The sequence below is a fragment of the Petaurus breviceps genome, unplaced genomic scaffold, assembly GCF_028583685.1.
Source record: "Petaurus breviceps papuanus isolate PSGF00001 unplaced genomic scaffold, PetGlider_PUasm1.0 297, whole genome shotgun sequence".
Lineage (NCBI taxonomy): Eukaryota > Metazoa > Chordata > Mammalia > Diprotodontia > Petauridae > Petaurus > Petaurus breviceps.
The window spans coordinates 33,067-47,690 of NW_027186048.1; the positions used below are offsets into that span (position 1 = coordinate 33,067).

The 14,624-nt window shown below is 39.4% G+C and overlaps 1 pseudogene; it reads right to left on the minus strand.

Moving 5' to 3' along the window:
* LOC138167771 (zinc finger protein 850-like) overlaps positions 1-14,624 on the minus strand; it is a 56,275-nt pseudogene that overhangs the window by 4,100 nt on the left and 37,551 nt on the right.

A 14,624-nucleotide genomic window follows, 5' to 3' on the forward strand; every position in this document is an offset into this window, starting at 1 on the left:
AAGCCTTTCCACATTGATCACATTCATAAGGTTTCTCTCCAGTGTGGCTTCTCTGATGTTGAGCAAGCTCAAAAGTACGTCTAAAAACCTTCCCACACTGATCACATTCATAAGGTTTCTCTCCAGTGTGAATTCTCTGATGTGAAGCAAGACTGGAGCTGCAACTGAAAGCCTTTCCACATTGACCACATTCATAAGGTTTCTCTCCTGTGTGGATTGTCTGATGTTGAGCAAGATCATAGTTTCTTCTAAAACTCTTTCCACATAGATTACATCCATAAGGTTTCTCTCCAGTGTGGATTCTCAGATGTAGAGCAAGACTGGAGCGGCAACTGAAAGCCTTTCCACATTGACTACAATCATAAGGTTTCTCTCCAGTGTGGCTTCTCTGATGTTGAGCAAGCCCAGAAGTACCCCTAAAAGCCTTTCCACATTGATCACATTCATAAGGTTTCTCCCCAGTGTGGATTCTCTGATGCAGAGCAAGATTAAAGTTTCTTCTAAAACATTTTCCACATTGATTACATTCATAAGTTTTCTCTCCAGTGTGGCTTCTCTGATGTTGAGCAAGCTCAGAGGTACCTCTAAAAGCCTTTCTACATTGATTACATTCATAAGGTTTCTTTCCAGTACGGATTCTCTGATGTTTAGCAAGATCAAAGTTTCTTCTGAACGTTTTTCCACGCTGATTACATTCATAAGGTTTCCTGCCAGTGTGAATTCTCTGATGTATAATGAAAGATGAGTGTTCACTAAAAGTTTTACCACATTCATGACACTTATAGGTTTTCTCTATGGTATGAATGTTTTGATGGTAAATAAGGGATGACTGTTGACTCAAGTCTTTCCCACTATGATGACAATCATAAGGTTTCTCTCCTGTGTGAATTCTGTGGAGTCCAGTAGCGATTTGTCTCCCAGTTAAGTCATAGTGTGGACCATAATTCATGAAGCTTTTCTCACGAGTTTCTTCCACAGAAATGCTTAGCTTTGCAGTAGTCTCTGTCATTTCATGTCTAATCTCTCCTTCTGCAAGAAACAAACAATAAAACATACATATAAAGAGACATACGTATACACATAAATAATTATAATCCTTTTCCTCCATTATAAGAAAGTAAACTTACTAATCCAAATCCTATCTTCCCAGGCTAAGAGAAAAGCCTTCAAAGTTCAATGGACAGAATCATTCATTTGAAAATACCTTAAGTTCATATCTGCAGGATAACTTGATTTACAAAGAACTTCACACACAGTCACACTGGATCTTCACAAACACCTGTGACACTGACAGGACAAGCATTCTCATTACATTCACAGCTCAGACCATGAGTTCAAAATGGCTGATGAACCTGCCCAGCATCCCTGCAGCTAAGACAAGAACTTGAACCCTGCAAGTGGATAGGCTCTATCCATGGTACTAGATGGCCCTTCACCATTGAACTTTCTTTGTTTTTTTTTTTAAGAAAAAATATTTTATTATTACATGATGACTTCTCTCCCTCTCTTCAGGTCTTCCTATTCCCTGAGACACAACAATATTGAAAGTAGGTCATTCAAACAACGGGATTTTAAGTGTTCAACTCCAGAGTCAATCAATGTGGCAAACTTAACCGTTGTCTTATTTTAAGAAACTGACACTGCTGCTGCCAACTTTGAGCAACCACCACCCTGATCAGTCAGCAGCTATCAACACTGAGCCAGAGCCTCCAGCAGAAAGATTATGATTCACTGAAGGTCCAAATGATATTAATTTTTTATTGAAATTTAAATATTTTAAAATTCAAGTATATATTTCATAGGTTATAGTATTGCACATGTAATAGACAACAATATATAGTAAACATAATTATTTATGTGACTCACTTTACTGTAGTGATCTGAAACAGAACCGCAATATCTCTGAGGTCTGCCTGAAATTTTTGTCTTTATTATTTTGATTTTGACTCTTTCCTCCCTAATTCTACTCTCCTTCTTAAACTGATACTAGCCTCACTCCCTGTGTTCCCTTATATCACATTGAACTGGATGGTTTTCTATTTCCAAACACTCTCCTTTCCCTGGTCAGCTAAGACTGATGTTCAGTCTGTTGCTTCTTCCCAAACCATCTTCATGTTTGTATGCCAGACTGGGAGCTCCTTGACAGCAGGGACTGAATTTTCCCTTCCTAAAGCTTAGTAGGGTTCCTAGAAAACTGGAGATGCTTAATCCATGGTTATTGAATGAGTGGGCCCAGGACTGACATCAGGCCCCAGCTTCTACCTCAGTCCATGTATTCTGGTCTCTTTCTTAATTGGAAAATGCAGGTTGTGTAAAGCATAGCCTGGGATTAATTCTAAGTAAGGCAGTAACCTTTGCTACTACTTAGATGCTGTTGAATTGAGAGAGAGAAAAATTATAAAATCTGGCTCTCTGAGTCCACTACACATTTAGGTTATATAATCTCACTGTGACCCTCACTGTGGTAAGGCCCTCTTTGCCATCTACATAACACACTACCTTGGGGCAGGTTGCTGTTGCAGTAGATAGAGATCATGAAAACTTCAGTGTAAATCTATCCTCAGACACGTACTGTGTGACCCTGGGCATGTCACTTAGGCTTGTTGGCCTCAGTTTCCTCATCTGTAAAATGAACCTAAAATGGAAATGACAGGCCATTCCAGTATCTTTGTCAAGAAACCCCCGATGGGATCATGAAGAGTCAGAAACAACTGAAATGTCCTCCTCCCCCATCACCTTCTCAGTAAAAAAAAAAAAAAAAATGTCATATTTCATTGAAAGAAATTGAATGTTTATGAAGAGCTATCTTACCTTCCTCCCCTCTCATAAATCAAGTGACTTTTTTTCCTATTTGACACCAGGATCAGATAAAAGAGTCCTCCCTTTGCTTGTTAGAGTAAACTCCTCTCTACGCATAAATCATCCCATTCCAGCACACCATTTTCCTTAGCATTCTGACTCTCCAGCATCCCCAGTTTCACTACTTTTCAGTCTCTCCAGCACTAATAATCCCTTTCCTACTGCCACAAATAAAACCATTTCTCTCTAATCCACAAAATACATTTATTTGATGCACTCAATGCAAGAGCTATTTTCCAATGTCTTTCTTCCATTTCATGAGTAAACAACTGGAGACACCCATTTACAATGGCTGTCTACAACTCCTGTGCTTTCTCTGAAATTCTCTGGAGTCTAACTCCCAATTCCCTTGTTCAGTGAAAACTCCTCTCTCCAAAATGACCAAAAATCTAAAAACTGATAAATCCACTGGTCATTCTTCATTCTCCTTCCAGTACTACAGGTTGGTAAGTACAGCGTCATGTATTCCTCACTGCCTCTCACACCTTCATTTTCCTAACATGCACATTCAATCTGCTCTGAAGTCTGGTAAAATGTCTCCCCTACCCTCCCATCTCTCCCAGCACTGTCACTAGCCATCCCTTTATCACCAATCCCTCTCCTACTCTTCCTGTTCTCTTTCACCGTATATGCCCACGAAACAGTCTGTAATCCAGGGCCATGGACCCCCGTTCTGTTGTGTGAACAGGACTCCCCACCTCCAAACTCCACAGGCTTTCATCATGACCCCTGTTCCTAGAACGCTCACCTTGGCTTCCCTGAAACCCCAGCTAGAGCCCACCTTCCACAACAAGCCTTTCCAGTTCTTCACATCAGTGACTTCCTTCTCTGAAAGAGCAACGATTTGTCTCATCCATTACAGGTTTCTACTTTGTTGTTGGCATTTTGTCAGAGCCCCCACTCCACTGATGAGGAGTTCCAGGAGACCAGGGGATTTTCCTTGTATCTCTTATAACCCTGGTGCTTAGCAGAGGGTCTGGCACATAGCAGGCACTTAATAAATGTTCATTGACTTGAAGAAGGCTTAACAAATAGCCCAAATTAGAAAGCCTAAATCCTTTTTGCCCTTTCAGTGGAGTTCCATGCCCCCAAATTCCAACACAATAACTTTTTATATGATTACAGATTTATCACTGGAACAGAGTTTTGCTGCCATGGTGTCCAACTCCATCATTTTACAGATGGGGAAACTGAGACTCTGTGGTTCAATGACTTGTCCAGGACCCCACTGCTAAAGTGTCTATAAAAGAGTTCCAAGATAGGCCTTCCTGTCCCCAAATCTAGTATTTGTTTCACCACAACCCCTAGAAGCCCCTTGTAATCACAGCTCTCATATACCAGCTTTCCCCTCACTCACCTGGACAGCAGCTCCTCAGGCTTTCTGGCTCCAGCAGCCATAGGACTTCCCTTTCCTCAAAATAAGAAAACAAATCTTCTCTGGGAACTAGCAGCCCTGGGCATGGGGAAATCAGGGATGAGGATGGAGAAAAACTTGTAATAGTTCTCTTTAGGGAAAAGAGAGTGCATGCAAACCAATCCATTTTGAGAATCATCATGGACACAGATATCTGGCTTATTCTCCCATTAATGCTTGGAAAGCAAGTAACTGGAAAACAGGATGAGCTGGATCAACCTTGAGCTCCAGCAAAAGGGACCTTGATGAATCAGCTTTGTCACTGTTGCTTCCCAGCTCCTCACTCCCTGAAACCTGTAAAAACCTCTTGGGGGCTCTTCCTTCAGGGAGCCTTTGCCTCTTCTGGTGAGATTCTTTTTCTGAGGAACTCAATGAACCTCACTTAGTCCAAATTCTGATTTGGGGCCAGTCTGTTATTCCTGCCACTGAGAGGGGCTTCCAAGCAAGGAGCACAGGATGGTTCCCAGAAATCCTGAAGCCAGGTTTCCATAGCATTTTGGGGGAGCTTTGGGGAGAGATGGGGAGAAGATCGTGGAGCCAATTTGGAATCAGAAAATTTGACCTTGGTGCACCTTCTTCATAGGAAGAGGGACTCATTGCAAAGTTTCCATTATCTAGACAGAGGCAGCTGGAAGTGCAGTGGAAAGAATCCTAGGCCTGAAGTCAGGAAAGCCAGGGTTTAAATCCAACCTCAGACAGTTATGAGCTGTGTTCCTCTGGATAACTCACTTAACCTGTTTCCTTCAGTTTTCTCAAATATCAAATGGGGATAATAATATCACCTGATGACATGATATTGTAAAGAAAGCACTTACCGTGTTTCCCCGATAATAAGACCTATCCCAAAAATAAGCCCTCCCCTTACTGTGTAAGATTCCTCTAGAATAAGCCATCCCCCGAAAATAAGCCCTATTGAGATTGCTACTGTAGTGAAGGTGATCCCCTGCGCTACACGCTATATCACGGTACCCTCTGTATGCACCGTTCCCCCCCCCCGGTGAAACGCACGCTGCACTCCGAGCTGCATCCAATCAGAGCTGCAGCAGTGAGCGCGTCATCCTGTTCTTCCCCAGTGATTTGCTTATTGAATAAAGGTACATTTTTTTGTTCACATTTACCTGTTTATTAAAATTGCTGTCAATGTTCATTAAAATAAGCCCTCCCCTGAAAATAAGCCCTCTGGTGTTTTTCTGTCCAAAAAAATTTAATAAGACAGTGTCTTATTATCGGGGAAACACGGTAGTACAACAGCTGGTGAACTACAGCTGAACAGAAATGCTTATTCCCTTCCTTCCGTTCCCACCATCTGGGCTGGAATTTGGGGTAATATAAAGGAAGAAGAAGGTCAAACATGTCCTACAAGGCACAGCCAGGAGTGGGAAGCTACAAACTGAGGCTTCTCACAAGGAAGAATGTCCTAAATACTTGGCCCTTTTGAAAGAGGAAGGGGTTCAGGGAAAAGCCGCCTGAGCAGTTTTCAGAGACTTGGCAGACAAAATTCATGTCCAGGAGAGGCTGGACTACATCATGTGGGATTATGTCCACACCTGAGATGCTACAAAACTGATCTGATCTGGACCTCAAGCTCCCTAGAATTGACAAGAGACAGCTTCAGGAGCAACCAGGAAATTTCTAGGTTCTCCTCACACAATGCACTGACTATTTATAGGAAAACCAGGCAGAAGGACCCTGTCTTTATGACATAGGAGACCAGCACTTTTCCCATTCTAGTAATGGATAAATGCTACAAAGTCAGCACAGTCAGGAATGAAGGTATTCCCTTTGATTTCAGACTCAGAGTGGCCAGGGAAATTATCCTTACCCAGGAAGAGAAGATTCCAGGCATTCTCCAGCATCACCTCCTTGTACAGCTCCTTCTGAGGAGGGTCCAAGAGGCCCCACTCCTCTGGGGTGAAGTCCACAGCCACATCCTTGAATTTCACCAACTCCTAAACCATCAAAAGTCACAAGATTTACAGCTGAGAGTCCAGAAATCATATAGTCTAACCTTCATCAAGCAAGAGGTGGAAACTAAAGCAGAGAAAAGGGATTTACCCAACAGTCATACCCTCCATAAGTGTCAGAGTCAGTATTAGAAACCAAAGTTATAAAGAATCCAATGGAATATTGAGTAAAGTAGTTGATGTGGTCAGTTAGAATAAAGATAACAAATGTGTTACTATGGAATGGATCTCCCTGTGGAATCTCAAAATACATTTTTACCTGTAATGGAGGAAGATCTGTGGAAGAGAGACAGAAAACAATGTGAAATTTCTTCTTTTCCAGAACCGATAGAAGTGATATATAGAAAACTCCGTGAAGAGTTTGTGAGAAGTTGGCAAGTTCATTATATTCTGTGGGGTTGGGGAGATTTACATTTGATTATAGAAAAGAGAGGAAAGAAAAATAAAAAATCTAGTTTATTTCTTGAGAAGCTGAAACAGATTTTTCTAGATAAAACATGAAAAGGATAAGAGATACTCATTACAATCTAAACTGAAATAAGGGTTGTGAGACATTCCCACCCAAGTGAAGAAGAGTTTTCTCTTGTTACATTGATCCTTGAGTATATCCCAGGTATGATGTGCCCTGGCCAAAACATCCTATGCTTTCACTTCATGATTGCTTTCATTTGTCAACAGCGTATATTTCCTTATAACATTTAGTTACATGGTTGGTCATTTTTGTTGATCTTTGTGCTCAAGGAGGACCAAATCCCATCACTATGTCAAGGTCAAGGTACAGTGTGTCTGACCAAGGCTGATCAGACCAATGCAAGCCCAGGAGGCTCTACCACAAGTTGGGCACAGATAGTCCTCGTGAACATCTGGGGTAGGGGTGGCTCTAAATTTGCACATCTCACCATTCTTTTGAGGGACTGCAATTCAGCTTTGCTCACAAGACACAGCACATTCTTTGATACAGGCATGCCATGTTGGATGGTCCTTTGCCAGTGTCTCCCATGTCTCACCACTGATTACAGTTTTTCAGAGAGACCTTCGGAAGGTCCTCGTAACACGTTGTAATGCCAAGCAAAGGCAACTTCCCAAGATTCAAAATACCAGCATAGGTGCTCTCCATTTTATTCAGTGAAAAATTAAGAATAGAGAAAATCAAAATATAGCATCATTCAAAATACAGCATTCGCCAAGTATAATTCAATAATCTCCAAGTAAATCTCCACCCCTGGACATTATAATTCATTTAGTCAATCCCAAAGACCCTCTTCTAAGTACTACTCCACACCTAGGCTGTACATTCATTTAGTCAACCACAAAGCCCCTCTTTTCAAATGGAGATTAGTTTCCAACCATAAGTAAAGTACATTCATTTGTTCAATCACAGAGAACAAAAAAGTCCAAAGTTCCCCACCCTTGGATCACAACTGAATCTACCCCAGAGTTATAACAAGCCTAAGCACAGCATTTAATACCCAAAGAGAGGTCTTTTCTTCATCTTGACCTGAGGCAAGTTCTCAGCAATCTTTGTTCCTGGGGAGACAAACCTTAGCAAGGCCACAAGATACATTGCCAGTGTTTTCATTAATTCATTCTCTGTCTGCAGAACAGTCTCAGTAGCTCTGAACCAACAGCAAGGTTCCAGAACCTCTGCAACAACAGGACTGTCTTTCACCAGTGGACAAATCTGGCAAAACAACATCAAAACAGACAGACAAAGTACCAGCATAACAGCCATGTCTCCTCAGCCCTTGGCAGCTCTGGGTGGCAGCTCTCAAAAGTCCTGGGCAATTCAAAGTGGCCCTCAGCAATCCTCTCAGTCTCTCTCTGCCTCCAAGATGCTGCTTCCAAAAAATTCTTCTGCCTCTCTCTTTGCTTGTGTCTCTCTATATTTACATCACCAGCTCCTCCCAGTTCAGCACTCTCTTTTCACATCAACAAGTCCATCCCACAAGTGGGATTCACAAGCTCTGGGTTTTAACACAATCAATCCAAAAACCAAGCCAATACAGGGGGATCTTTAAATTCCATTACTATTACACACTTCTGACCACAATGTGAGTGCCTTCCTTACACAAGTTCTCAGTAAAATAGTGTTTTGGCATTTGAACAACATAGTCAGCCTATCAGAGCTGCACTCTCTGCAGTACAGCGGGGATGCTTGGCAGTCTAACTTGAGAAAGGACCTCAGTATCCAGTATTTTATCTTTCCAGATGACCTTCAGATTCTTTCTAAGACAATTAAAATGGAAGAGATTCAGTTTGCTGGCATGGCCCTGGTAGACTGTCCAGCTTTCACAGGCATACAAGAATGAGGTCAGCACAATAGCTCTGTAGAACTTCAATTTGGTAGCCAGTCTAAAACCTCTTCACTCCTACACTTGTCTTGGGAGCTTCTCAAGCACTGAGCTATCTTAAGCAAAGCAATCATCAACTCAAAATTAGTTATCTGAAATAGAAACTAACCTGAGGTACAAAATTTGCTAGTAAATAATGATTTAATTATACCAGGTAACAGGTTGCCATTAAGGTCAACTAATTATACAGTAATTTGTGACAAAGGTGTGATTCCCAGAGCTTATTTTTATAACAGAAGAGGAAGAGAAAAATTACAACAATCTCAGGAAACATGTTTTTTAACATAATTCTATTGGACAAGGCAAGTAATCTGACTACTTATTCCTCTCATATTTTCTTGATCCAGATTCATTATGTGTCTATCAAACTCTGTCAGAATGAGATTACTCCAGAAGTCCTTGCTCTGCAGCTGATGAGTTTTGCAAGCGAAAGTATTATTTTAAAGGAGCCTATAGTTTGAAGAAAAGACTGGAAAAGAAGAGATCGTGGCTTCTAGCTCACAGTCACATCCCACCCTCCAGCTACCAGAAAAGGAAAACTAAATTTATTAGATTACTCTACTCAATTTAGACTTAACCTCTAGCTGTACAAAAAGTAAAAAGGAGCTAATCCACTAAGACTGAAAAGAGGAATGTAGTCTTTCATCAATCCCCTTCCTCCAGCAGCCAGAAAGAGGAATTTAGCCTTTGAAAAGAGTCTTATAATCCTATGATTATTTTATTTCTACAAAGATATGTCTCTTACTCTAAATTATCTGCTATTAAATGATTGAGTCTCATCAATTTATCTATTAACTATAACTACTGGCAACCCAGACTTAAGAGAATATCTATATTAGTCTGACTTAGTTATTAGGGCTAGCTTTTCCCAAAGAAGGCAACTTAATCCTACAATGAAATATAATTAAATAGTAACTGACTTAAAGGTTATTTCTTTTCACAACCCCATTACCTATGGACATGCTGGAAAATATACTGTCAAGGTAAATGAAATTATTCACAGGATTCAAAATTTCTGTAATCAATTTGCTGTGACCAATGGTTCCACATATGGAAGGTACCATGCTAGATGGTGGAGAACCTCTATGTTCTTTCTGGTTTTTTTTTTACAAGTTTAAAAAATATATTTTGTTTTTCCCCTAATTAAATGTTAAAAACATTTTTAACACCTGTTAAAACACTTGTTTTGAATTTCAATTTCTATCCCTCCTTCTCTCCCCCCTCCCTGAAACAGTAAGCAATCAGATATAGGTTATACATGTGCAATCATGTAAAACATTTCTATATTAGTCATTTTGTAGAGGAAGACTTAAAAAAAAAGAATTAAGGAAAGTAAAAAATCTCATGTTTCAGTCTATATTCAAACAATATCAATTCTCTCTTGAGGCAGATAGTATGCTTCATCATTAGTCCTTTGGGATTTTCTTGGATCACTGTATTGCTGAGAATAGTTCTTCACTGAACAATATTACTGTTACTATGTACAATGTTCTCCTGGTTCTGTTCACTTCATTTTGCATCAGTTTGTATAAGTTTTTCCTGGTTTGTCTGAAATCATCCTGCTTGTCATTTCTTAAAACACAATAATAGTCCATTACAATCATATACCACAGTTTGTTTAGCCATTCCCCAAATGATGGGCATCCCTTCAAGTTCCAATTCTTAGCCACCACAAAAAGAGCTGCTATAAATATTTGTTTTACAAATAGGTCCATCCCTCTTTTTTCTTTCTTGATGTCTTTGAGATATAGACCTAAGAATGGTATTGCTAGATCATAGAATATGCAGTTTTACAGCTCTTTGGGCATAGTTCCAAATTACTCTTCAGAACAGATGGATCAGATCACAACTCCACCAATGGTGCATTAGTGTCTCAATTTTCCCACATCTTCTTCAACATCCATCATTTCCTGTTTTTGTCATGTTAGCCAATCTGATAGGTATGAAGTGGTATCTCAGAGTTGTATTTCCCTAATGAATAATGATTTAGAGCATTTCTTCATATCAAATCTATAGATAGATTTGATTTCTTTGAAAATTACCTGTACATATCCTTTGACCACTTATCAATTGGGGAATGACTTGTTTTCATATCATTTTGACTCACTTCTCTACATATTTGAGAAATGAAACCTTTATCAGAGATACTTGTTGGAAAATTTTTTTCCCCAATTCTCTGCTTTCCTTATAATTTTGGTTACACTGTTTTTGTTTCTGCAAAAAAAAATTTTTTTAATCAAATCAAATAAAAATTACCTATTTTACATTATGTAATGTTCTCTATCTCTTGTTTGGTCATAAATTCTTCCCTTAACCACTGATCTGACAGATATGCTCTCCTAATTTCTTATGATATCACCCTTCATGTGTAAATCATGTACCCATTTTGACCTTATCTTGGTATACAGTGTAAGATGTTGATCTATGCCTAGTTTCTGCTGTACAGTTTTTGAATTTTCCAAGCAGTTTTTGTCAAAAAAAAAAATGAGTTTTTCCTCCAAAAGCTTGATTCTTTGGGATCATATACCAGATTACTATGGTCATTTACTATAATTTAATTTGTATCTAATTTGTTCCACCAATCCACCACCCACTTTCTTAGCCAGAACCAGACTGATTTGATGATTACAGCTCTATACTATAGTTTAAGATCTGGTGCAGCTAGACCATCTTCTTTGATTTTTTAAAAAATTGATTCCCCTAGGGGTGGCTAGGTGGCTCAGTGAATAGAGCACTAGCCCTGGAGTCAGAAGGACCTGAGTTCAAATCTGGCCTCAGACACTTAACACTCACTAGCCATGTAACCTTGGGCAAGTCACTTAACTCCAATTACCCCACTTTCCCCATCCAAAAAAAAGCAAAAAATAAAAAACAAACAAAAGATTGATTCCCTTGATATTCCTGACCTTTTGTAAAACCTCTAGTGTCTTGGTCTTATTGTCAGACCAAAATTAGCACAAGGAGCAGAGAATCTATCCATACTCTGCTACTTAGTTACACAGAAATACGAGTAATTGTGGAGAGTTCCTTCATACATTAAAAAAGCAAAATTTAATTAACTTAGATTGTGTTTCAGTTAATTCACGAGAAAGACATTGACAGTTTTCTCAAGAGAAATTAAGGATCTAATCATACCTCTAGAACTTTGGAAACCTGAGAGAACAAAAGTCAAGAGAATGAGCCTATTGAAGGACCATTTACAAGACAGGTTGGCCAAATCTGAAAATACTTTGATGCTTGAGAGCCGTCATCTATATTTCTTATCTGCGACATGCACACTGTGTGTTTGGCCAATGTGCTTGCAGTTTGTTGGTCTTCCATCTTCATGATTATTTTATCATTTTATGATTCATTTTATCAGAGATTCTGGCATTTAGGAACAATTCTCCATCATACGTACAAAACTGTCCATTACTTTTGAACATTGTAATGTCTTCTCAAAAACACCTGACTTGTGGTCTGTTTTGAACCCATATATCACCTTTAACTGTCTTTATTCTATTATTTTACTTTGGAACAAATAAGGTATTTATTTATCTTTTGCACTTTTTGAGATTCCCAAGAATTTATAATTCTTTTTTTTTCCACTGGGATCTCTTGAGTCATGTTCTCCAGTGCACAGTACTAATCATGTGTACTTTTATTGTAGGAATGCAGCCTTTTTATTGATAAATGATCTCTGATTCCCTTACACCTAACAAAAGCTATTCTAAACTTCTTTCCTTTTCAAGCCGCCCACATCCATCTCTCTCCACCATTGGATGGAGTTATGAACTCCAAACCTCCATTTAAGAAGAATGCTCATATCAGACTTTTCACCAGGCTCAACATCTTTGGAACTTCTCTGACTGCTCCATTGTGCCCCAATACCTTCTCCTCACTCCAACCTTGTCTTCCTCTGTTAGACTCTCAGTTCCTCAAGGCTAAGTGAGTTCTAAAAGCCATTCAGAGCAAGACTTTGAAATACAATGGAAAGTACACTGAAATATGCACAACTATTCCAAACCCCCTAGAAATGAGGAGGGAATGGAAGAATGTGTTCCAGAAAGCAGTGAAGTTCAGTGTATAGCCCAGGGTGACCTATCTTGCAAATGTGAGCCCAGCAATATGGGACAAAAAGTGGATGTTTAATGATAAAAAAAAAAAAAGAGTCTGAAATATTTTTAGAAAGAAAATCAGAACTGAAGACATGATTTGTTTCTTTGCACCTTAGGGAACTTGAACTGTGGACTAGAGCATAGAAATACTGCAAACGAATGTAAAAGGGCAGATGTTATCAACATATCCTTTCATTGCATGATAAAATAAGAATGAAAATTAGTTTAGGGACCAAAAAAGACACAAACCTAAATGGAGACTGAACAATATTTACACCTTTAACATTATGGCAATGTAATTGTGGGGGCAGGTAGGGGCAGAGTGGATAGAATATTGGGTCTGGAGTCAGGAAAATCTGAGTTCAAATACGGCCTTAGCCCCTTACTAGTTGAGGGATAGTGGATAAGTCACTTAACTCTTTTTGCTTCAGGAGCCTGGAGAAAGAAAAAGAAAATCACTCCAATATCTTTGCCAAGAAAACCCCAAATGGGGTCACAAAGAGTTGGACACGACTGAACAACAATACCAATAACAACAAAATTATAAGGGAGATATTTTTCAGACTTAAAGAAAATAATAAAATTCATTTGGAAAAACAGAAGACCTACAATACGAAAGGAAATGATGAAAAGCGGTAAGGACACAGGCAGAACAACACTCCTAGACCTTAAACTGGAGTCTGCAGCATTGGGCATCAACGCCATGAGCTACTGGCAAGAGAGACAGAGACAGGAATGAAACAGACTAAACAAGGGGGATTCCGAATCATTACAACTCAGTGCCTGCTAAAGTGGAAAACAAACTACTTAGAATAAAATTACTATTTGGTTATAAAAAAAAACTGCTGGGAAAACTAGGAAGCAGTCAGGAAGGAATTTAGGATTAGACCAACATCTTAGACTGGACTCCACAAAACATTCTATATGAATGTTATCATTTTTCTTCAGTTGTTTGAGTCTTATCTGGCCCTCCATGATCCCATTTGGTATTTTCTTGGCAAAGAAATTATGAAGGAAAACAGCCCTGATACATGGAGCCAGAAGATAATCCACCAATCACTTCCTGAAAAAGATCCCAAAATGAAGGCTCCCAGGAATATTATAGCCAAGTTCCAGAGCTCCCAGGTCAAGAAGAAAAGGGTGCAAACAACCAGAAAGAAGCAATTCAAAGGTCATGGTACCACAGTCAGCCTAAAACAAAACTGAGTAGCTTTTACATTAAAAAAGCAGAGAGTGTGGAATATGATATTCAGAAGGACAAGGGAAATAGGATTACAACCAAGCATCATTTACCCAGAAAAGCTGAGTATAATTCTTCAGGGGAAAAACTAGACCTTTACTAAATAGAAGATAATCAAGCATTTCTAACAAAAAGACCAGGGTTGAACAAAAAAACTGATCTTCAAATACAAGACCCAAGAGAAGCATCAAAGGGTAAATAGGAAAGAGAAAACATAAGAGATTCAATAAGGCTAAATTATTTCTATTCCTACATGGGAAGATGACACCTGAAACTCTTAAGACCTTTTTGACTATTAAGGCAATTAGGAGTATACATTGACTGTGATTGGATGATAGTCAAGAAAACAAAATTAAGGGGTGAGAAAGAGAACTGCATTCTAAGAAGAGGGAGGGGATAGGGGGTAAATTATCTCATATAAAACAGGCAGAGAAGAGCTATTACAGTGAAAGGGAAGATTGGGGAGGTGGGAAGGGAGTGTTTGAACCTTCCTTATATCAAAATTAGCTCAGGGAATAACATATTCTCATTTGGGTATGGAATCATATCTCATCCTATAGGGAAGTAGAAAGAGACAATGATGGGGGGTGTGGCAAGACCGATAGAAGGAAGGGCAGATTGGGGAAGGCAATGGTCAGAAGCAAAACACTGGTGAGGAGAGACAGGATGAAAGGAGAGAGAGACAGAGAGAGAGAGAGA